The 23867-nt window shown below is 51.0% G+C and overlaps 2 long non-coding RNA genes across 2 annotated transcripts; one reads left to right on the top strand and one right to left on the bottom strand.

Moving 5' to 3' along the window:
- Positions 1 to 7081: 7081 nt before the first annotated feature.
- LOC147584758 (uncharacterized) lies at positions 7082 to 21665 on the top strand. The gene is made up of 4 exons (XR_015253031.1): positions 7082 to 7293; positions 16462 to 16615; positions 18709 to 19455; positions 21512 to 21665. It is a non-coding gene; the product is annotated as an uncharacterized LOC147584758 (long non-coding RNA).
- LOC147584759 (uncharacterized) lies at positions 12437 to 15841 on the bottom strand. The gene is made up of 3 exons (XR_015253033.1): positions 15132 to 15841; positions 14810 to 14905; positions 12437 to 14300 (listed from the first exon to the last, which is right to left on the bottom strand). It is a non-coding gene; the product is annotated as an uncharacterized LOC147584759 (long non-coding RNA).
- Positions 21666 to 23867: the final 2202 nt, after the last annotated feature.

Genomic DNA, 23867 nt, shown 5'->3' with positions numbered 1-23867 from the left:
AATACTAATTCAAAAAGATACACGCACCCCTATGTTTATAGCAGCATTGTTTACAATAGCCAAGATATGGAAGCGGCCCAAGTGTGCACCAATTGATGAATGAATAAAGAAGATGTGGTGTATATACACAGTGGAATATTACCTAGCCATAAAAAGAATGAGATCTTACCGTTTCCAACAACTTGGATGGATCTAGAGAGCATAAGGCTAAATGAAGCGAGTCAGTCAGAGAAGGACAAATACTATATGATTTCACTCATATGTTGAATTTAAGAAACAAACGAACAGAGGAAAAAAAGAGACAAACAAAAGACAAGACTGTTAAATAAAGAGGACTGATGGTTACCAGAGGGGAGCAGGGATGGGGGGTGTGAAATAAGTGAAGGGGATTAAGGGTACATTTATTGTGATGAGCACCCGGTAACGTATAGAATTGTTGAATCGCTATATTGTACACCTGAAACTACTACAATACTATATGTGAATTATATTAGAATTAAAATTTTTAAAGGCACTGGTGCCACAAAATAAAAACTAAAAACAAAAACAAAAAACCAATGGGCATACAAGTACCAAGAAGCAGTAAATAGCGTTAGATGAGAATATATCACAGAGGGGTTCCGGGAAGACGGAAACCTTGAGGTGGACTTTGAAGGAGCTGGAAAGCAACATACGAGCAAAAATAACTTTTGATCTAATTATTGAAAGCAATTGCCTTCCCCTGTGATGGGAATAAATTATCTTCCTAAGAGCTTTTGAAAAATGCTTATATGCAGTGACAGCCGCCTGCTGAGCTTGTAAAGTGTAACCCATTTTGAGAAGCACCTTTGGCCAGGAGTTGGCTAGGTTAGAGGTCACAATCTGGTGATCCTCGGGCTGTATCAAGTCTAGTGACCAGAGCTGGATTTCAGGTATGGCTTTCCACAGCATTTGAAGACAACGACCTCAAAAAAAAAAAGTGAGTCAGTGACATCCCTTCTGAACCGGGGGTATTTTTCCAAGTTCTGGCAACCGAGTGTATTTCCTGCATGACAATAATCAGCTCCTGCTGAGTGCTGGCGGCTGTTCTGTGGGCTTCCAGACTGCCACACTTCTGATGGCCCCACACTGTCAGTTGCCAGCGTGCCTCCCTCATCCGGTCATCTGGTTACATACCTGGCTCAGGTAGGCATTGGAGGTTGTGTCCCAAAGCCAGACGGTAACACCGATTCATAACATTTTGTGGTTTAATTCATTTTAACGCTGCTTGTGAAATGCTCATGATTTAGATCCTTAAAGAAGAAAACAACTAGGACGTGTTTTGTTATCTATTGGGTTTTATTTTCCTTCATGGATCCATGCTGTTGAAAATGAGCAGTTAATGCTTTTTCCTTCGCCGATGTGAAATGGTTGAACTGTGCCACAGCATGAAGACTAAAACTCCTTCTGGGGAAAGGAAAATGGACCGCATTTGTTATTACTATTACTTATTTATTGTTTGAGCACTTACTGCGTCTAAGCACTTGTAATACAGCATCTCATTTATTCTTCACACCCTGTGAAGAAGTTATTATCCCGCGGTACAGAAGGAGAGAGAATGCGTAACTTGCCAAGTCAAGTGTAAAGAAAGAGCTGATGAGTGTTATGGAAACCAGGCATGTCTAACACCAGGGTCCGTGCTCTTGGCCACCATTTTGGCCACTTCCAAAGCCAAGCAGCTCTATCGTGTGGAGCACGTCTGGCATTCTGTCCCTCCCTCACCGTGTGCCTTAAAGAGGGGTGCGTGTGGCAGTATAGGTCAGGGCTGGTGTGTGGATCCCATCCCCTCCAGGAAATGGCAATAGACAGCACTCTGCCCCAAACTCTTCCCTGTCTGTCAAGTGCTTGGCCAGCAGGGCCCAGTAGAATTCTATGTCCTTTAAGATGCCCCACAGGTAACAGTAGGTACGGATTGAGTCAGAGGATACACAGGCGAAAGTATAGCAGAGAAGCAAGCACCCCACCCCTTCTCCCTGTCCAGCATGGCAACAGATAGATCCATGGCATAGACCAGACGGCTCCCTTTCTTGCTTCAATATCATGGCCACTTGACCCAGAAAAGCCAGCCCTGGAGGATGAATTACTCCTATAGAGGATGCTACTATTCATTCAGTGATAAAAGCCACCTTGTTTACTGAGCACCCACAATGTGCCAGCTTAGGGAGTCCCTTAGGTTCTGTGGGTACAACAATAAAAACTCTTTACTGCTGCTATTAAGAGGCCCAGTCCAGTGGCAAAGACAGATATGTTAAGAATTATTATAATGCAAAAGACTATCTCCTTCAAAAACGGTATACACTGAAGTGCCATGGAACATGGGGAGGGAAGAATTAATTCTGTCTGGGAAGTGGGTCACCGAGGGAGGGAAGAGACGTGGCTTCTTAGAGGACATCTTTGTCTCCTTCCAAGCTTGCTTGGAAAGAAGTGTTGTAATACCGTTTGCTATTAGCTGTCCAGCATTCATTTTCCCTCCTTCCCTTGGGAAACCCTGACGTGGGTACAGAAATGGCCCTGCTTGACATCTGCCTCCGCCCTGGTGACCCAACCTGGTCTGGTTAGTGTAAACCTTAACCCACAAAGGGCTCAGAAACTTGTCCCAGACTCTCTCTCTCTCTCCTTGCTGGGATTAGCAGTTTGAAAATGAAACTCTTAAACGTGCACAGCCATGAGCAGAGAGCTTGGGGTTCCTGCAGGACTCATTATATAGATCCGTTAAAGAAAGCTGGGCTGCGATGTGGATCTTTGTGACATCATTCATCCCAGTCTGAAGCCAGCTCTACCCCTAGACATCGTACTTTTCTCTGGAGATGGTTGAAGTTGGGTTTTCTATGGCTTGCGAAGCAGAGGATCCCTAACTTATACAGGTCCTTTCTCTGTTTTCTTGTCAACAGCTTGGGAGTCTGTTTATTTATTTATTTTTGTCCACAGGAGTTATTGTTGCCTACTTTGAATTTCAGAAGAAATAATTACTGTTGCATATTTTGACTTCCCAAAGTCCTATAGGAGTACTAGAGAAGGAACTGGAGCTAACCTTCCATAGCTTCAAATTGAGTCATTAGTGTGCGAACATTTTACTAATACCATAGATGAAGGGCATGTTCCCTGGCGTATTCAACCGGTCCGTATGGTTGAGACCATTCTGTAAAATGACCAACCATAGTCTACATCGTGGTGGTGGCCAACTCTCTCTGGGGAGGTCCTAGAAGTCTCCTTGGGAAAGCGAACTTGGGCTCTGCCTTCTAGGATAAACTGGAGATGGCCAGGAGGCGGGGGTTGGGAGGTGTGGAGGGCAGTGTTGGAGGCATCCTGTGGCCTTGGGGAGAGGAAGCCCGGCTTCCTTCGGCTGGAGCACGGGCTGCAGTGGTTTGAGGCAAGAGAGATTGGGCTCCAGCCTGAAGGGCCCTGGAAGCACCCTGAGACGTTGAAGGGAGACAGTACGATGAAAAGTCCATTTTAGGAAGAAGCAAAGAATGATGAGACCGCGTGCAGAGAAATCCATTATCGAGCCATTGAAATAGATCAGGCATGAGAGAGGAATCTAAGAAACGTGGGGGAACTACAGACTTGTCGGGCTGGATGGGGGAGCCGGGCTCCTCCTGGCTTGGGTAATTGGGTGCTGCTAGTCCCACCACCGGGACGAGAAAGGTAGACCCCTTTCTGAGCTTTCCCATGCTTCCATTTTGAATATGGAGAGGGAGGAAGCTGTAAGGTACCCAAGTGGGGATTTCTCCCCACCAACAGCTCTGGGTCCCTGGTGGGGGGACTGGCCTGTGCCTTTCCCTTCCTCCGGAGCACAGCCGCCCACCTTCCCCAACCTCCCTGGCCCGTGGAATGTGAGCCAGGCTGACGGGTGTCCCAGCTGCAGGCTTGACCCCAGGACCTCCCGCTCTGTGGGCACTGGGAGCTGAGCTGGGCAGAGCTGTGAACCAAGGAGCCAGGCTGTCCAAGGGACCGTGTAGAGCCAGGCACCTCCTCCCCATTCTCCCTCCCAACTCAGAAAGGACTGGGAAGGCAGTAAAGAGTAAACTTGACCTGCAGCTAAGCCCCGGACACGTGGAGAGTGTTTGTGAGAGCAGTTGGCCGGCTGTGACTACCACAGATGAAGAAAGCAAGTGGAGTCATTCCTGTGAGTGGTGGCGAAGCCTCAGGGGTGGACCTGCCGCTCAGGAAAAGCCTAGCCCAGGAGGAGAGGCCCAGGAGGGAGCCGGGGCACCCTGGCTGCAGGGGGAGCTGAAGAAGAAGCACCCGCGGAGGAGACAGAGAAGAGGCAGAAGTGAGAAGACAGCCCCGGAGCCATAGAAATCCAGAAGAGGGATCGAGAGATACCAGGGCGGATTAAAACCAGGAAAGCGTCCTTGGAGGCCAGAAGTCAGAGGTTGGAGGTCGGCAAGGAAAGGACAGGATGCACTCAGGTAGGTGGGCAGGAGCAGAAACTTCTGCCAGGGGCCGGGGTGATGATGGGCGGGAGGTGAAGGAGAGTCAATGAGTGGAACCAGCATTTTAAGGAACTCAGTTATAAGAGGAAGAAAAGAGATGAGAAACAGCTGGGATCAAGGGGGGGATGTTAATAGGAGACATTTGCACATACTTATCAATCATAGAGTGATAGCTGACAGTCCCCTGGGAAGCAGGAAGACCTTGGAACAGCAACACAGGTGGAGGAATCAGGTCTTCCCAGGCAAAGGGTGAAAAAGTGCCAGTGGATGTAAACCCAGGCCTATTTGCAGGTGTTGGGAAACGGAAGGTCCCTCCCACCAACCAAATGTGTCCGGTGTGAGGTGGGGGGGGGTGGTCTGCGCGGAAAGTTCACACGGCCAAGCCCGGAGGGCTGAGCAAAGCACCGAAGATAGAACCACACACAAGATTTGTGGAAGGAAGCAACTGACATCAATTAATTCGGACAGCAAATCCAGACCTCGTGGTCTCTGCAGAAGCCTCTGCCCCCAAGCAGGTGGCCTGGGGGCTGTGCAGAAGGCAGGATGGACTCGTGTGAGGAGGCCGTCACTCGGGCAGCAACTAAGATATAGTGCACTTGGGAAAAACGGAGGCCTGCGTGAGCAGTGGTTTCCGGTAAAGGGGTGGGGTGGGATTTAAAGACAAAAAGGCCGTAGGTTGGAGAGGACTGCGCGACCAATTGGACACGAGGGTGGGCACATCGGTCCTGGGTGGATGCCGGGGACAGAGGGCATGGCCTCCGGAAATTCTTCTATCCTGGCATGACTGACCCCTACACGGTTACATTAATAAAGTCACAGTACTCAGGAGATGGGAGGTGGGGTGTTCCCTAAACAGTGTCTGGTTCTGTCCCCTCCCTTCTCTTACAGAAGGTGACATTGAGTCCTAGGGGCATGAAGTCACTTATCTGTGATCACAGACTTAGTGGCCATGACAGCCCTGGAACCTAAAGTGACTGGAAGGAAAAGAGAAGAGGGGGGGAGAGGTGGGGAGAAGAAGAGGAGGGGCACTCGTTCGTTCGTTCATTCATTCATTCATTCATTCATCCATTCCTCCACTCACTTCTTCATTCAGCAAATAAGTACTGCCTTTTAGATGCTGAGGCCGCAAATGAGAAAGTGACCTGGTACCTGTCTTGAAGGAAGGGACTCAGACAGCTGTCAGAATCAAGTGTGCCGGATGCGGCAGGGCACCAAGGAGGAAAGAGTCATTTCTGCCTGGGATGCTGGAGAGGGTAGATGATGAGTGTCAGGAAAACTTCCAGAAGGAAGCAACTTGACTGAGTCTTGGCAGATGAGGCAAATTGGGTGGAAAAGGGCTTCTCGGCAGAGATGCAGACGCCGGGCCACCGAGCCCACTGTGCCGAAGCAGCCCTCGGGTCCGGAAATCACATTTTGAGTGGTGGGGAACGGAGGAGGAAACTTGAAAGAGAGGGCTGGGCGTGCGTGTGTTACAGCACTGCCCGCTCAGCTCAGTGCAAATCGCTCAGCTGAGAACTGGAGGGGGCAGAGCTCGAAACCAGACCTCTGGGCACCCGAGCCACCCGGCACCACACTGAAGACTCTGATCTCGGAGGCGAGTCAGGCTCATAAATAACACAAATAAAGAGCGACAGTGCTGAAGTCCCAGGGAGAGCGTTGAGGGGAGGGAGAGATGAACTTCAGCTTGGAAGGGGAGGGAGCAGAGCTCTGATCTTGAGGAATGGGTAGGATTTTGACAAGGTGGATGGGGAGTCGTCTGGTGATAGGAGCTCTCCTGGGGGAGCCCGCAATTATTCTAATGGCATTTCCACCTTTCCGTGGATTTCACAACCGTGAGCTGTTGGAATCTTCGTTTTGTCTGAGCCTTGGCTCCTCCGGGTCCTGCCCGTCCTCTTACCTGCCAGGCTCAGCAATTTCCTCGCCAGGGCTGCCTTGGTGTCCTGTTTCCAGTGTGCCTCCCTTTGTAGATGCTAAATAAATGTCTGCTGAATGAATGAGTGAATAGGAAAGGGTCTCTATCCTTCTGCCCCCAGAGGAATGTTTTGTAATTCTGGGATTACAGAACAGAAGGCTTAGTTACCCATGCGTAACAGGACCCAGATCTTAGCTTCCTCCTCCAGGATTCTTAACCTTTTTTTCCTGTCTTGGATGCCTTAGGTGTATGGCGAACCCTTCTCAGAACAAGGCTTTTTTTTTTTTTTACAGTCTTTGTCAAGGAGTGGATTACTTCTTTTTCTTTTTTAGAACAAGGCTTAAATACTAAAATTAATTATACAGGATCGTAAAAAAGATTACGATGCAATTCTCAGAATATTTAAAAAAATAAATTCGTGTTGCAGTAATAAATAACACGTAGCCACGCGTTAAATATTAAGATCCAGCTCTCATTAATTCCCGCGATTTCAAGGCGGCGATGACCTTAACGGCCTTTTGAAATATGCGCAACATTCATAATGGAGCTGGAAATACTTATGATTTCTACTCATAATCCAGTAGAAATGTAGGTGGTAGTGGCCTGTTTATTACTGAAGAAAACGCTAAATGACACTCAGAGGTCGGGGAAGAAAGGAGGCACTCTGGTCCCTCCCCGTGCAAGGTGGATGTAGCACGGAGTTCTCTTCCCGGCTTGGGAGCGCCATTCCTCAGCTACCGTGCACCTGCATCTCCAGCAAAGTCTTGGTCGCTGCAGGTGGGCACCTCTGAGACCGAGAGCCTGGTGCCAGAAACCACTGCGAGGAGGTGAATCATGGTGCTGGTGCTTTGGAATAATTTTGGCCCTTTGGATGCAGGTGGAAATGATTTGTCTCCGGGAAAATCACCGAACTGAATGCTCTAGCAGGTGAGGAGGATGCTGGGATAAGGTGGGCAGGCTACTGTGGGACACCAAGGAGGAGGCGCCTGGCTTGAGAGGTTTGAAGCGGGTCGACACTCTGAATTGCCTCCTTTTCACCTTAGGACAAGAACTCATCGAGACCCTGGGAGCTGCATAAATACCTTCGAGTTACCAGGAGTCAGATGGAGGGTGTTGTTTGTTTGTTTGTTTTCAGGCTGTGTAGCGAACCAGAAATAACAAACGCGTCCAGAAAGGTGTGCGGAAAGGCTCACCCTGCATGTGTTTTGACATTTTTGTGGAGCCGTTTGGCAGTAAGTACCCCCAACCTTAAATGCGTGCGTCGGCTTCGGTCCAGAGGTCCCGCTGCTGGAAGTTTTTCTTAAGGAAATAACGATTATGTTACAAAATGTGTACAAAAATTTTGCCGATGCTTTTAACAATAGCAAAATGAAACAAGACGAAACAAAACAAACCAGAGGGAATCATTCATAATCCATTGCAAAGAGAGCGAAACCAAACGTAGCCGATCCGAGCGCATCACAGCTCGACAGCGATGGGGAAGCTGACTAGACCCCTGCCCACCCCGGGAAGTGCTGACAGGAAGTGTTCAGGCGCACTGCACCATGGGGTTTCCCCACACACATTCTTTTCTCCACCTGCTCTTCCAGGCTCTCTAAACCTCTTGCAGGGAGCGTGGAGTATGTAGCTTAGCCAGACACATTCGCTTTTGAGGAAACATTTGGTCAATTTGTGTCTGACAGAAGGACCACCGGGTATGTTTCCAAAAAATCACTTCTCCACCAAATTAAAGTTCAGGGCAAACCCATCTCCCAGCAGTGTGAATTCAGTGAAGGCAACTTAAAAACAACAACAACAACAACAACAACAACAACAAGGCACAGCAAAGTGCTCCCAAGGGAAAGGTTTGAAGCCTGTGCCTGTCTCATCATCAGAAGCCTGAATCTCTTTGGGGGGGGGGGGGGGGGAGTCAGCATCAGGAGCCTCCCCCCCGGGGCCCCACCCCCACTGACAGCAGGGGCCAGTCTGACGGGGCCCACGCCAGCCTGCCACTTAGAGCAGCTGCGTGTTACTTGTGGGTCACCTAGCCTGCGCCCGGGGCTGGGACACAGGTATGGAGCAGTGAGCGTCTCGTGGGGCCCAGCGGCCCCTTCCTTCTCACCTAGAGGGGGCCGGGGGCCCAGGCAACTCTGGGCAAGGAATCCACATTCATTTCGCCAAAACAGCCTTCTGAAATCTGCTAACCTCAAATGTCGGAAAATCCTGATGCTTTGCTTTAGCAAAGCAAGTTTTTTCTTGCGGAGATAAGCTGCGCGTTAATTGTAACGAATGTTTATAGGACGTGCCTTTGCTCCACAAATATTTACTGAGCGCTCACGTCAGAGAGAGCAAACGTTGGTGGCTCCCTCTAGGACTGCAGAGGGTAGGGTGGGGTAGTGGCGGGTTGGGGGGGGGGGCGGGGCTACTGTTCACCATCCATTGGCAGATTCCAACCACTCTTCCCAGTTTAGTTAAGGGAAGCCCTTGAGGTAAGGACGTGGTGGCTGAGGGGAGGGATTCACGTCCCGGACTGGGGTGGGGGGCTCACTGGGGGTGCTGCTGGGAAGCTGGAAGGGGTGGGGGGAGGGGGTGGCAGATGTGGACAGGATGGAGTTGCTTGGGGTCGTTGGGCCCACAGGGGCCCGGGTAGAGCCGAGGGCCTTGCACAAGTGAATGCCACACTGATTGGCAGAGCTTTATGTCACTCATTCTTTCCTCACCCTACCCATCCACCTACATCCAAAGAGACCCGGATGTAACTCCTACCTGCACTACTGAGCTATGAGGGCCTACCATAGCTCTCTCTGCCTGGAGGGGAGATGGGAAAGTAAGTCATTGTAACCCAGAAAGGGTGCTGGATGAGCATAAGTTAAAATGTTTTTTTTTTAATGTTTATTTTTGAGAGAGGCAGAGACAGAGTGCAAGCAGGGGAAGAGCAGAGAGACACACACACACACACACACACACACACACACACACACAGAATCCGGAACAGGTTCCAGGCTCTGAGCTGTCAGCACAGAGCCCGATGCAGGGCTCGAACTCACCAACTGCAAGATCATGACCTGAGCTGAAGTCGATGCTGAACCGACTGAGCCACCCAGGTGCCCCTGAGCATAAGTGTAAGAGGCAGGCTTGGAGCAAAGGAGGAAACGTCCAGTCCTGGTCACTGAGGGAAGGGGAGGAGGGCATTCCAAGGAAGAAGAGTGGGTGGGAGAGCAGAGATATGTGAAACCAGATGGTCTGGCCTGGAACCGGGTCTTGCAGCCAAGGCCAGGCTGCTCGCCCCAATGGAGGCCAGCAGTGTGGCTACAGGGAGCATTGTGGTCATGCTTGGGGCCACCGAGAGCTGACGTCGGTGGGAAGGTACTCAGATTTGCCCTTAGAACTCCTGCACTGGCACTTGTTGGGGGGGGGGGGGCAGGCTGGGGGTGAGGGACCAGGCAAGGGCTATGGTTGGCACTGGGCGTAGAGACCACTTCGGAAACTGTAGCCATGAGCAGTGACTGTGACGCTGGGAGGAAGGACCGGACCTGAAACTATCTAGGAATGAAGTGAAAAAGTAGCAGGTGGTGGGTAAGGGAATCAAGGAACGGAGGACCAGCCATTACTGGTGCCAGCCATGCAACCTGCCAGTTTGGAGGCAAGGAGTCGAGTTCAGCTTTGAGTTGGTTCTGGGATAACCTGGTGGGGACCCCAGTGGGCAAATGGTTGCCGGGATTTGGAGCTCAGGAGAGGGGACCTGGGGCCAGAGCTGAACTTTACGGACGGTCCTGTACCGGTAAAGGAGACCTGCTACAGTCAGGCATTTAGGGGACTCTTAGTGCTACCACCTGTGACCTTGGGCAAATTGTTTTCCTCTCAGGGCCTCAGTTTCCTCCCCTGCACAATGTGGATTGCGGTGGTGGCTCTGTGCTCAGAACAGTGTATGGTGCATAGAAGTGCCCCAAGTGTGTTAGTGCTTTATCACGGCTCCCCGGGGCTCTCCGGGATGTTAGTGTGTGTGTGGGGGCGGGGGGGAAGGCTGACGAGCGGATGAGATGGCCAGCGTGACAGTTGTGAGTGAGTGGGGAGAGGGGGAGGACAGCTGTGGCCCAGAGCACGTAGGGCTGTTTTCTGAGTATCTGAGGCAGAACAAATCACGGGGCTGTGGCTTAACATCTCTTAAAAACAAACGCTCACCAGCCCTTCTAAGTATATCAAACGACTTAGTTTTAGGAGCAGACCCAATTCAACACGGACTCTTCATGTTTCCAAATGAACAAACTGACACTACAAATACCAGGCAGAACATTCTTAAGGTGCCTGGGGACCAGAGCCTCGCCCCCAAAATGGCTATTAGCCAGCTGCGGGGAGCCACCCACCGTCTCTGAACCTGAGTTAACTCATCATGAAATGAGTTGGTCAGGTCAGAATCGTTGCTCAGCTTGCTTTAGTCCGAAAAATGTAGTTCTAAAGGCAGCCACCTGTTAGGCTGGTTTCAGTTACTTGGTGTACTTGATTGAAATGACAAGTCTTCTGTAAAAGCATGTACAGGTGGAGGACAGAGGAGAGGCTTTGAGGAGGCAGCAGGCAGGGAACCAAAGCAGGAGGGGAGGGGCCAGTGTGGCAGAGGGAGGGGGTGGATGGTGCTCAGGTCAAGGGATCCTGTAGCCCCGGGCAGGGAGGGTGGGTCAGCGGTGGGCAGCCGGGGCTGGGACCTCCAGCTCATGAGGTGACACGCCCACACACCCCCCCCCCCGCCCCCCAATGGCAGACCCCCATCGCTGCCTCCTTGTATCTGCCATCTGTTGGGGGAAGCGAGACATTGAGCAAGTCCCCAGAATGAGTGAAATGATGCTAAGGCCATGTGGGCAAGTTCCCGAATTTCTCCCAACTTAGGTTTCCTTCTGTATAAAATGGGCGTACAAGTGTTTAACTCAGGTGGCGTTATGAGAGTAACCGTGCTCACAGGGTAGATCTCTTGATACCTGGCGGGGCTTGCAGAGATGCACAGAGTACAATGGAAGTTAGTAAATGAGGACACGGGGACTAAGGGAAAACCAGATGATGGAAAGGTCAATTAATCTCCAAATCGCACATGGATGGGCCCTCTAGTTTCTAGCAGTGGGCTGCAAATTCAGTTCTGAGCTTCTAGGCTATCTAACAAAGAAGGAAATACAAGTCTGAGCCTATGGCTTATGATTAAAACGCTTCCTCTGGCCCTTCATCGGGTAGCCTCTTCTATTCCCTCCAGCCCGCGCACCCTGGGGCACAGAGAAGCCACATTCCTCCCTTTCTTGGCCCAGTCATTTTCCCCTGCCTTCTCCTTCTTTCATCTGGGCTCAGCTGGCCCGCCTTCCCCCATCTCCCAACTCCATTCGGGGGGGGGGGTGGGGTGGGGATGGGGGGACGCTCCTGCTCACCCAGGGCATTTGATACACAGTAGGCACTCAGAAAATACTGGAAGGATGAACAGATTTGCACATCTTGCCCTGTCCTGAGAGCTCTGTGCCAGGCTCCCCACAATCCCTAGAAAAGGGCCACTGTAATGGTGTGGGGGACTCACAACAGCCCACGGCCTGGCTCCTGGGATTGAATAAAAAGGTGATCCAGGAGAACCAGAAAGAGGTTGATGGCCTAGTGGTTCCAGCAAGACTCGCTGAGGAACATATTCTCAGGTGATGAGTACCGAGATAGGCGGGAGTTGCCTGAACAGGAGGGGGAAATTGTGAGTTTAAGAGAGTTTACATAACACCTGCAAAAGGCATATCAAGAAACCTGCTTTCTGTTACCACCCCTTGTAAGGCGCATCTGTAGAAGTTGGTGAGATCTGGGGAAATAAACAAAAGATCAACCCCAGAAAAGAGAAGCCAGAGAATGGTACCAACCCATAATGAATAGACTCAGGGGACATATTCTAGGGCAAAGGTCACAGAGGCGAAGTACCAGTGACAAATCTGAATTATCTGCAATGTGGACAGATAACAGGCAATCAGAAGTTGACACGGTGAAAGCATTCAGACTTGCCAGCCCGGGAAGATGTTGCGATGAACCTCATGGTGGATGTTCCCGGGCCCTTCAAAATCATAGCGAGCACTCCACGCCAATGTTTCACAACTGGAGACTTCCAAGGACTTTTAATAATTATACGTATACCTCATTATAGACATATAATTGGCTTCTAAGCTTCTTGGAAACGGAAGAACGTGTCCTTTTCACGCGTTCCCCATAGTACCCGTTCCAGACTCTTCGCTTCATGCTTGCCGGTTGAATTCGATCAGAGGAAAAGAATTGGAGAGGTGCGGTTTTCAGAGGCAGGGAAGGCGTGCTAAACTTAATGCCATAGGCTTGCATTTCAGATAGGGTAAAAGAATTATTCACTTGAAAAAATATTCACCACCGCATGACAAAAGTGATCTGGAACCTGTGTTAAAGACGACTTAGGGGTTTTAGACAGTGATGTGTTTCACGAGTCACTGTAGTGAAATGATTTTGAGGAAGAGCCTCTGGATGGATGGGCTCCATTCATGAAAATGTGTCATGGCCCAAGTCCTCCACTGGTCAAACCACATCTGGAGTAATACGTCCTATTCTGGGCCCCCATGTCTTACATATGCGATGGGTAAACCCAGAATGCGTTCAGGAAATGATGTTGAGGAAGGAGAAGGCCCTCCAAGTTGTGAGATGTGGGGAGTAAGATCCCATTTATGTTGTCATCCACCTTCTCACCCAAACTGGCACTTTGGTACGAATTCTAGACTCTTTCACTCCCCTCAATCCCTCCTGCATCCCAGCATTGCCCTCCTTCCCGCGTGTCCCCAGCTGAGCTCTGCACGCCCACCAGGTCACCCCAGGCTCTGCCGTAGCCCCCTTCCTCCCAGGCCTGCTCACCTCCACCTGTCCTCTACATGGCTCTCAGGGTGAGCTTTCTAAAATGCACATCTGTTCGTGTCACTTCCTGCTTAACCCCCTTCATGAATGCTCATACATTCGGCATCTGACCCAAGCCCACTGTTAGAGCCTTATCCAATTTCTGCCCACTTCGCCAGCACCAGACCACAAACCCAGCCGGTCCCTCAATATGCCATCCGCTTTCTCCCCTCCACACTTTTGCACATGCGGTTTTCTTTGCATGTTGAGCCGGGACAGAAGCTCAACTCCAACTAACTTAAAAGGAGAAGTGATCATACATGCAGTATATGCCCGAACATACAGTAACCCGGAACATAAACTATTTCCCAGTAAAATGAGTCTCTGCCTTGCCTCCATTTCCCCCCTAGGTTGGATATTTACACTTACTGGGGAAAGGGGAGAGATGGCAGCCGACAGTTCTAATTTCACAACCTCCCAGCAACCAGAATTCAGAGGCAAAAGACAGTTTGGTCCTTAGCTGGAGATTCTCACGTAAGAGTCCGTGGGGCTGAACTTTGGCCCTTCCCTGAGCCACTGTGGCCAGGGGATTAAAGACTCACTCTGATTGGTCCCTGCAGCAGAGGGGCGGAGCACCATGTCCGGGACCAACCAGGACCCTTTCTGCAGGGAGGGAAACAGAGAGGGTGGTTCCCAAGGAAGGGTGTTGGGCAGAAAGAGTGTCTTCTCCCTGGCGAGCCTTCCCTAACCCTACGCGGAGAGGCAAGTGCTTCTTTGCAGGTGCTTCCAGAAGTCCTCGTTAATACCTCTCTGCCAGCATGGGGGTACCTGTGGGTTTTTTGGATTACATACCTGGCCATCCATGGAATGTAAGTTCCTGGAGGGCAGAGATTTTGTTAGCACGGGTCATGCTCTGTCTGAACTCCATAGTCACTCTCCGCCCCCGTCACCCTGCTTTCCCATGTGGACTGCGTCATGGCACCCTGGGCCTGGTAGGCCAGCGCGTTCGTTGGCAGGAGATGAGAAACAGAGAGGACAGTGAGGCTGAGATGTTCATCCCTCCGGCTCCTTCCCTGCAGGATTACTGTGAACAGGCTGCCTCCCTGAACGGAAGGCGACAGCTCCTGTCAGAAAGGCCTCTCCACATGGCTTTGGGCTCTGGAAACACCTCCCTTCCCTCACCCCTTCCAGCCTGGCGATGCTGTTCACAGCCCCGGGTTCTGCACTATCTCTTTCGGTTTCCCTATATCCTGCCCACTAGATAAATAGCTCCTTTATTAAACTCTCCTCGTATTACCCAATTAGGCATGCCACCTGGTTCCTGCCGGGACCCTGCCTAACACAGTGTTCTCTATTCATCTTTGTTTCTCCGGGGCCAGAACAGCGCCTTCCATGCCACGGACACTTAATAAATCCGAGGATTAAGAAATGATTCAACGTGGGCTGGATATAGGAGTGTTGAGTCCTCCGTGGAAAATGTACCCAGGGAGTAGCTTTCATTTTTTGGGGGGTGGGAGGGGGGGCCAGGATTCATATTAAGAAACATAGCTGCTACTGCAGTGCTGTAGACACACGCACGTTTGAATGAGAAGTTTGGTGAAGCAATGCCTACCTTTGCCGTGTGCAACACACTGCGATATTCTCTATTTCGTTCTGTTCTGTGTCAAGTTCAAATTCCACTTGTGGTCTGCTCAATTGATTTCATGACCTGAAAAATAATTCCAACCCACAGCTTAAGCAGCACTGGCCCAGTGACCTTCAGCATTCCCTCCATCCCGGAGAGTCTGTGACTCCAACGGTAGAATTTAAGGCATCATAAATGAGAATGTAATAGTGTCACAGCGATGGTGCATCTAACGGGACTTGGCTTCACGGCCTTGAAAAAAAATCAAACAACATCGCCATTCTATCTTCAGGTTTTCGGAGAATCTTACCCCAAGTTGGCCTTTTTTAGGTTTGGCCCAGTTTGCGGGGAAGGGCAAGTGAAAGCTCTTCAAACACGCCGGTGTGTATGAGTGATTTTAAGCATCTGTTTCATGGAAGTCAATGTCGGGGATCACTGGAGTGCTCTGGAGCGAGCCTGGAGAGGACAGCTCGTCTCGAGTGCCTGTCCGAGAGTTCCTGGGCCTCTCCTCTGTGCCCTTGCTGCCAACAGCAGCTCTTCTCCTCCTCAGCAGAGGCATTTCGTAGTGCCCTGCTTATCTGTGGAGCTTGACCAAGAGGACACCCAGGCCGGCCTATGTCACGGGGGCTGGTAGCGGCCAGGGCCATGCAGCCCATTTGCAATCGTCTCGCTGTTTCAAGCCCAGCCCAAGTCTGCGGCCCTCTCCACCTCAAAGACTGTAGGATTCTATTTTAAACACTGAGTTCTACGTTCTCTAAAATTGACTCTCCCTTCCCGGCTCACCATCTGTCATTCGCCTGGGATCTGAACTGTAAAGCCAAGTAGAGGAGAAGATGGTAATAGCTCTTCCTTAGCTGCGAGTTGGAATCAAATCCTCGACCCCTGTCCTCAGTCGGACATCACCTCTCGGCCAAGTTCTCGAGAGAGGTAAATACAAAAAAGACAATGCCAGGTAGGCGGGCCTGTGACCAGATGGGGCTCCAGAGTGGAGGCTTGGTGAGCTGTGCAGGCGAGCTGTCATTCATTTGTTTATTCGTTGTCGTTCTTTCAAAAAATTCATATCAGCAGCGCCTACAATATGCCAGCCATGGGGGAGAGAACGGTGAGGAAAAATCAATGTCCCTGTCGTGGTGAAGCTTGTTATGTTCTGGCAGGGGAGTCCGAAAAGAAACAAATAAATATCTGAATGCCAACACAGGAGATGGTAGTAAGTGCTATGAAGAAAGTAAATCTAGGTAAGGTGGGTGCTAGGCAGTGTGTGAGTGTGTGTGTGTGTGTGTGTGTGTGTGTGTGCACATGCACATGGGCACATTATTTTAGTGATGTTAGTAAGGGTTCTTTGAGGATGTGACATCTGAGGAGAGAGCCTGGTGGGTTTGAGCCAGGGAGATACCTGGGGGAAAAGCGTCTGGTGAGAGGAACAGCACATGCAAAATCCTTGAGACCATGAAGAAGATTCCTTATGCCTGGTTGGGGGGAGGGGGGAGTGGAATAGAGGTAGGCCTGGGGCCTGGAACCCCAGCAGGCTGAGCAGCCTTGTCTATACTTCTCCACCACAGCCCATGCGAAACCTTGGCCACTTTTGACCCAAAGACTCAACAATTTTTTTTTAGTGTTTATTTATTTTGAGACAGAGAGAGAGAGAGAGAGAGAGAGAGAGACAGAAGATCCCAAGCAGACTCCATGCTGTCAGCGCAGAGCCCGGCGTGGGGGCCGATCTCACATGCTGTGACATCATGACCTGGACCGAAATCAAGAGTGGCCTGAGCCACATCAACAATTTTTAAAACTATTGTGAGTAAAATACGCGTCACATGAAATTTGCCATCTCAACCATTTTGAAGTGTACGGGTCAGTGGCATTAAATGCATTCACGTTGTTGTGAAACCATCACTGCCATCCATCTCCAGAAATACTGTCCGGAAGAAGACACCCAATGTCTTGTGGGTGTCTTGTCTCGATACCCATCAGCCGATAACTCCCCACTCCTCCTCCCCCAGCCCCTGGCACCCACCATTCTGCTTTCTGTCGCCAGGACTCTGACTACTCTAGGTACCCCATACAAGTGCAAACCCCATACAATGCATACAAGTGCATACGGTATCTGTCTTTTTGTGACTGCGTTATTTCACTTAGCTTCATGTTCTCAAGGTTCATTCATGTGGCATGTGTCAGAACGTTTCCTGCCTTCGTAAGGCTGGACAATACTCCATTGGACGTGCAGACCACGTTTTGCTTATCAGTTCATCCACCGAAGGATACTGGGTTGCTTCCACGTGTTGGTTATTGTGAATCATGCTGTCTTGAGCACGGGTGCGCAAATATCTCGAGTCCCTGCTTTCCATTCTTTGGGGTATATGCCCAGGAGTGGATGAACAATTGTAGATCACTTTTCCTTTGAGGTGAACAATGGTTGTTTGTGGGTGCCTCCTGAGAATTATATCACCTATTGTTTTTAAAGGTTATTTATTTTGAGAGAGAGAGAGAGAGAAAGTAGGGGAGGGGCAGAGAGAGAGAGAGAATCCCAAATAGGCTCCGCACTGTCAGTGGAGAGCCTGACTTGGGGCTTGAACTCATGAAGAATCGTGAGATCATGACCTGAGCTGAAGTCAGACACTTAACTGACTGACGCCCCTGAATTTTGTCACCTATTAAGGTGTGCGGCCATTGTCTGTTCGCATGGGTCTCTCCCCCTGGACTGTAGGTTCCTGGTGGCCAGGGAACCGTGTTCCACATTCCCACACCCTGATGCCATGGAGGGCCCACAGTCTGCCCTCTGAAAGGCTTATGAATGGAACAAATCTGGTCAGGGCTGTTGCTGAGGGCGTGGTGCTGAGCCCTCCTGCCCCGGCTCGCGTGTATTTTTATACATGGGGTTTTTCTGATTTTGTTTGAAAGGGAAAAACCGTCCCTAAAATAATAACAATAATAATAATAATAATAAAACGAATATAATCCAGTTCTCTGTGGGAAAACCGGAAACCCACTGAGGGCTGGTGATCTGCCAGGCATCCTGGCGTAGTTGGTGGGCCAGCCAGGATCCGAACCCATGGTCCCCATTCTCTAATTGGCCTTGCTGCCACATGGCCTTCTCCACGAAAGGCGATTGTCCTCTGTCGTTTCCCCCCTTGCTCTCTGCCTGTCTCCTCCCTCAGAAGACAAGGCAGACCCTCCCCAGAGCCAGCCCGGCTCTGGGTCGGGGCCCTGCCAGGTCGGGCAGCCCAGCATGGAGTCGGTGGGGCTGCCGTAAGCAGGGGAGTGTGCTTCCTTTCCCACAAGCTTGAATGGAGTGAGGGGGGACTCAGCCCCCGGGCCCCTCCAGGCAACCCCAGTGCAGGGTAGCTCAGCTGATCTCCAGATGGCCCAGCAAGAGGAAAACTTGATGAAGGTCTTCATTCTCTGAGGCCTTTCCTTCCCTGAGGAGAGGGTTCGCTTCCTGGGAAACCATAGACGAGGCCGCGTGAGAGAGACAGAGGTCCAAGTTGTGGGGGGGTGGGGGGGGGTGTGTAAATGCGTGTGTGAGAAAACCCAAGGCGCGGGACAAGGGTGGGGTAGAGACGGAGGCAGCAGAGAGGAGAAGTGATGCAAAGAAACAACCTTCCTCAGAGAGTTTTGGGAGCTAAGTGTCCTGAAGAGAACTTGGAACTGTACCTGGCACGGTAAGTGCCATGTGGACGTTGTTGATTATTGCAGAGGTGGAGAGTGTGGTGGACGAGAGAGAGGAAGGGAAGTGGTGGGGGGGGGGTGGTGCGGGCAGGAGCTGATCCCGGAAGCCCCAGAGATGCAAGGAAAGGTGGAATCTGGGCGGGGCTCCCTTGTCAGGCTCTTCTCCCATAAAGCTGACTCTGTTCCTCTTCCTCCCTCATTGTATTTTTAAATCTAAATAGCGCAGCCTCCATTGTGTGAAGGAACACGATTTTCTGGATTCCCTGAAGCGCCTCAGCACACTGTGCGTTGAGAGTCTGCCTGGCAACAGCCATCTAGGTCCCAGGGATGGTGACGGAGGGGCCTGGTGGCCACATACCGCCTCAGCCCTAATAGTAAAGATTCCGCGGTGCGCCTGAGCCTTCGTGCCTGCCCTCCTACCCCTGTAAACCCTCTGGGTCTCCTCCCATCTTTGGCCGGAGGGAACCCCTTCCCAGATTGTGTCGGATTGAGGGTGAAGCCCACACAGCCCGGGGCTCCCTGGGCGGAGATGGGTCCTGGCCCTTCCAGGCCCTGACGACGCTGTGCGGCTGGAGCTCCGTCCCCCACCTGTGCCTTGAGGCCCTACCCCACTTTGTGATGGCTCTGAAAGGTCAAGGGCGGGACACGGGTCTACACTGATTTTCAATCTGGGCCATCACAGGGGGCCTTTTTGGGTCAGCGTTTAAAAAATGTGATCTCCTCTCTCCGTGGAGGCTGAGAAGCGTCCCAAGGAGGGTTTCTACCCCAGCGGGGCCGGCTCCTGCGCTGGCGGCCTGGAAAACACTGCTGTCCCCGGCATCGTCCTGGTGCCCGTAGCTGGTGGTGGCTGCACGAACAGAACCTCGGCCCCAAGCAAAGGGCAGATCACCAGGCCCAGTGACCGTCTGCGTCAGCCCCATACCCTCTCAGGCTGTGGGAGATCATCCAGAAGCTTTCGGGCCTCTCAGGTGAGACAATGCAAGAGCTGGCTTGGCTTGGGGAAGGGGACAGCGTGCAGCCTGCGCTGGACTGAGGGGGGGGACGCTGGAGACCAGCCAGCGGGCCACAGCTCGTGCAGTTTGAAGAGGCAATGCTAATTGAACACCCAAGTCCAGGGGAGAGAATAAGCAGTCGTGTTAGACGCAGAGTAGTGATAACTGCTCCTTGGTGAGAGACTGAGACGGACAGAGGCAGAAAGAGGCACCCCCGGCCCCCTCCAGGGACATTTGTCAAGGTGGCTTACCAGGGAAAAGCGCGAGCCCTCGCTTTCAGGGCTGCTTTGATGGCTGGTCCTCTGTCACTCTGCCCAGCCTCCCTGTGGCATTGGTGCGCAGGGGAGGCTGTGCGCTGGCTTCCTCTTGTCCCGGGTGCAAATGGCAGCAAATCCCAAGCTGGGTGATTACATCAGTGACTTTCCCCCTCCTCAGCCCCTGGGGAGGCTGGCCAGGTTGGAAAGCAGCAGGAATCTTTTCCAACACAAATAAACGATAATTTTAGGTAGCGGCCCTGATTGTAGAAAATGGAGAGAGGCATCTTTTAGGTTTCGCTCAGGTTGAGAGGGTTTGGAGCTAAGCCCAGTCCCTTCAGGGCTGCAGGCCAGCCCAAGAGACTGAGAGCTGGAGAGATGTCCCTTGAAATACAGGTTTGGTGACTTCTGCCAGTAAATGACCTTAATTCACAGAACTGCATGCTCCTGCTCGGTTTCCATCCTCTGCTTTTTGCAGCAAAAAAAGGTGTTCTGGAAACCACCTTGACTTCCTCAAAGGACAATTAGATTGTGCCCCCAGGACCAGTGTGAAAGGTGGGGGGGGGGGTCCCGAGGATGCCAGATGCTGTGGGCCCCACGACGTGACTTCGTGCTCGTGAAGCCTTTAAGGAGCCTACGAGCCCAGGAAGCAGCCCCAGGCCCCGGCTCTCTCTGCTCGTCCTGAGCTCCGAAGACACGCTCAGTCCGCAGCATCTAGCGCCCGTTTCCTGCGTCTTACTCCGACAATCCTGTTCACGCCTTACTGCCAGAAATGTACCTTTGTTCTGTTCTCGCTCGTCCCCCGCCACCACCAGCTTATCCAGTCTGAAGATGTTTATCAAAATGAGAGTTAAGATGAAAGACAGAGGAGAAATAAGCCTTTCTCTCATACAGAAATAATACAGGTCTCAGAACTGGACACGTTTCTCCCATCCTTCCTGAGGACGCGTCCCTCTGGGATGTGGTTCTGGAGTGAAGGTCGAGAGTGTGGGAGGTGGAACAGGCAGGGCCTGTGGCCTGGCCCAAGCAAATCACGTCCGGGGATTCCGAGTGGGTGATAAGGCGAATCACTGAAATGTCGGAAAATCTCTGCCCTCCCGCCGTTTTCTTCTCCCTCCTTCCTCCCTCCCTTCCCCCTCCTTTCGTTCCTCTTTATCTTCCTTTCCTCCCCCAGCCCCCCTTCCCCATCCTTTTGGAATCTCCAGCTCCATGTGAGTTGACCACATGTCCTGCATCCGCTCCCTTCAGGAGTGACATATGAGGAGACTGGAAGATGACAAACATACAATGAGAGTGAAACTAGCAGTCGGTCAGCCTCTTAACAGATTCCGATGGTCCTCCAGAGCCCAGAGCCATTCTCAGTCTCGCCTAACCTCTGTTATTGATTATAAATAACAATAATATAGATAATCATGGCACCGAGGTACTATCTGAACTTTGAATTCTCTCCATCAGCTGGAATGGATTGCATTGACCCATCCACACCTTCCCACTTGCCCACACTGTCTGGGCATTCTTGCTGCTGAGAGCGTGTTGTTCTAAGATAGGGTCCTGGTAGGGGTAGGATTTTGAATGTGAGTCTTTTTTTTTTTCTTTAACCTATGCAGTCCCCACCTGTCCTGAGTAGCAATTATTATTATATCATTATATGGTTGCAGCAATGATTACATATATAATTGTATGCATAGATGTAATTACGTGCATATATAATCTGCATACATTTTACAGTTTTTTCAAAGCAATGTCACATACATCATATCATTTGCTTCCCACGACAGCCCTGTGATGCTAGATGGCAGGACATCTTCAAATGTATGGCTGAGGACATCAAGGTCCAGAGAAAAGAGTGATGGGCAGAAGCCAGGGCGAGAAGCCAATGGCCTGATTTCTGGTCCTGGGCCATTTCTACAATTCAGTTCTGCCCCCCCCCCCCCCCCCCCCCCCGAACACCACCACTCCGGCCTTGCTGAAAGTATGTATTCACCAAGAGGCTACCACTTGCTGACTCATTCATTCATTCCTTTCATGAACCATTATGGAGCTCCAGGCACTGTTGTATGTCTGGAATACACAGCAGTGAAAATAAAAATGAAACAAAACCCAAACCAGCCCTTTCTGTTCGTTATGATTAGGCCCTGTTAAGGGCAGTGCCGTGATAAAGAGCTCAGAGGCTGGGGCCCGGCTGCCTGGGTCTGAGTCCCAGCTCCCCTGGTCACCAGCAGCAGCCTCTCTGGCAAGTTTTTCAAACCTTCTGCGTCTCAGCGTCTTCATCGGTAAGTCAAGGATAATTATAGTACCTCCCTGAGGGCTGTTTAGTGCGGTGGACACGAGGGTACAAGTGTATTCTCACGAGTACCTGAGTTGTCTCTGGCACACAGCAAGCCCTCCAGAAAAGCTACTGGTGGGTCCAACCGATCTTACGGGGGTGCTGAAAAACCTAAATACGTGTGAAGATTGTAAAATGCTTAAGAATACATTGCAGTAAAATTTGGGTGATGACTCTATGCTTGTTTCTTTTTTTCTTTTCTTTTTTTTCTTTTATTTATTTTTGAGAGACAGCACAAGTGGGAGAGGGGCAGAGAGCGAGGGAGACACAGAATCCGAAGCAGGCTCCGGGCTCCGAGCTGTCAGCGCAGAGCCCGACGTGGGGCTCGGACCCACAAATCATGAGATCATGACCTGAGCCGAAGTTGGACGCTTAATCGACTGAGCCACCCAGGCGCCCCTACACTTATTTCTTTCTGGCCTTTTCTTTTTAGCAGTGACTTACCTTCTCTTCTCTGCACCTCCTTTCATCTTCTCCCACCAAGAAGAAATGGATTAGTTATACCAATCTCATGGCCCGTTTAAAAACTATTCATGTGGGCTTTTCTTCTGGAGCTCTATGCAGTTCTACTAAGTTCTCATTGTGTCCCTGATGCAATTATTTAAAGTTTGTGTCCGTCCAAGTAAGATAAAAATAGAAGTCTGCGTATAGGTGTGTATACTGAGGACTTTCAAGAGGTCAGTGGTACAGTTTATGCCTCTGTTTTGACAGCATTATGAACATCCAAGGCTGAAACTTTCTAGTTACTTCACAGATGGAACTTGACTCCAGGCATCTCCCCCGGCCCCACCATTAAGGGGCTGGCTTGGCTTTGCCCAGGGTCCCATCTGATGCCCCACTCACCCTGGGGCACAGAGAGGATTGATATCCTTGGGTGTTCTCACAGCTCTGCCGAGGCAAGTCAGTTACCTGTATCACTTTTATTGTTTAAATTCTGAATTTCTTAGGAGAGTCTGCCTTATGCTGTGGACAAGGGGCTTGTGAAAGTGCAAAACTTTCCAACTTAATCCAGTGTCTCTCGAGATGACAGTTTGTGCATCAATCCGTGGGCAGGTTGACCGTACGTCCTGATCTGCCCAGGACAGTCACCATTTACGTTTGGTGTCCTGGTATGATTATTTATAGTACCCCATTTCGTGCCTACAAGTATCCTGGCTGGGGTGCTAAATGCCATGGTCACTTACCCGTAGCACACAGCTGGCCTGCTCTGAGCCACTGTCTGTGAGCTTTGCACAGATGGGCCCTCGAGGCCTAAGGAGAGCAGTGAGATTTAGAAGAAATCTAAATTTTCCTCGATAAGAAAAGGCGATGGCTAGAAAACTGACCTCAACTAAACACTGACTCTAAAATGCTAAATAGAGTCAGTGTTACGGCAGAAACAGAGTTCACCGAATACCCGCGTGCGCCCCAACGTTTCCCAGTCTTCCCTGCAGACAGGTTGGGCCATGCGACTGGCGGTGGCCAATGTCATGATGCATGGAAGTGAAGCGTCACCTCCGGGGCCAGGGTGGTGTCTCTCCTACATCTCACTTTCTGTGCCGCGGTGACCCTGTGTTATGAAGGTGGTGCGAGCTGGCCTATGGAGACACCCCTCGCAGGGAAGCTTTGCCAGCCTGCACCGGTCAGACTTGTGTGAGCGAGAAGGAAGCACCCACTGGCTGAGTGACAGCTTTTCTGTTGTTACTGCAACATGGCGGCACCCGGACACAAAGTTAGAATATTCTCGTGTCTGCATAGGATGAGAATTGTCTTTTAGGTCGAGACGTGGAAAAAGCCCTTAGCCTTTGCACCATGGACAGAGCTTTGGG

Source organism: Puma concolor, chromosome A1 (genome assembly GCF_028749965.1).
Source record: "Puma concolor isolate L17-30 chromosome A1, mPumCon1.1.hap2, whole genome shotgun sequence".
Classification (NCBI taxonomy): Eukaryota; Metazoa; Chordata; class Mammalia; order Carnivora; family Felidae; genus Puma; species Puma concolor.
This window is presented reverse-complemented; position numbering and strand designations above follow the sequence as displayed.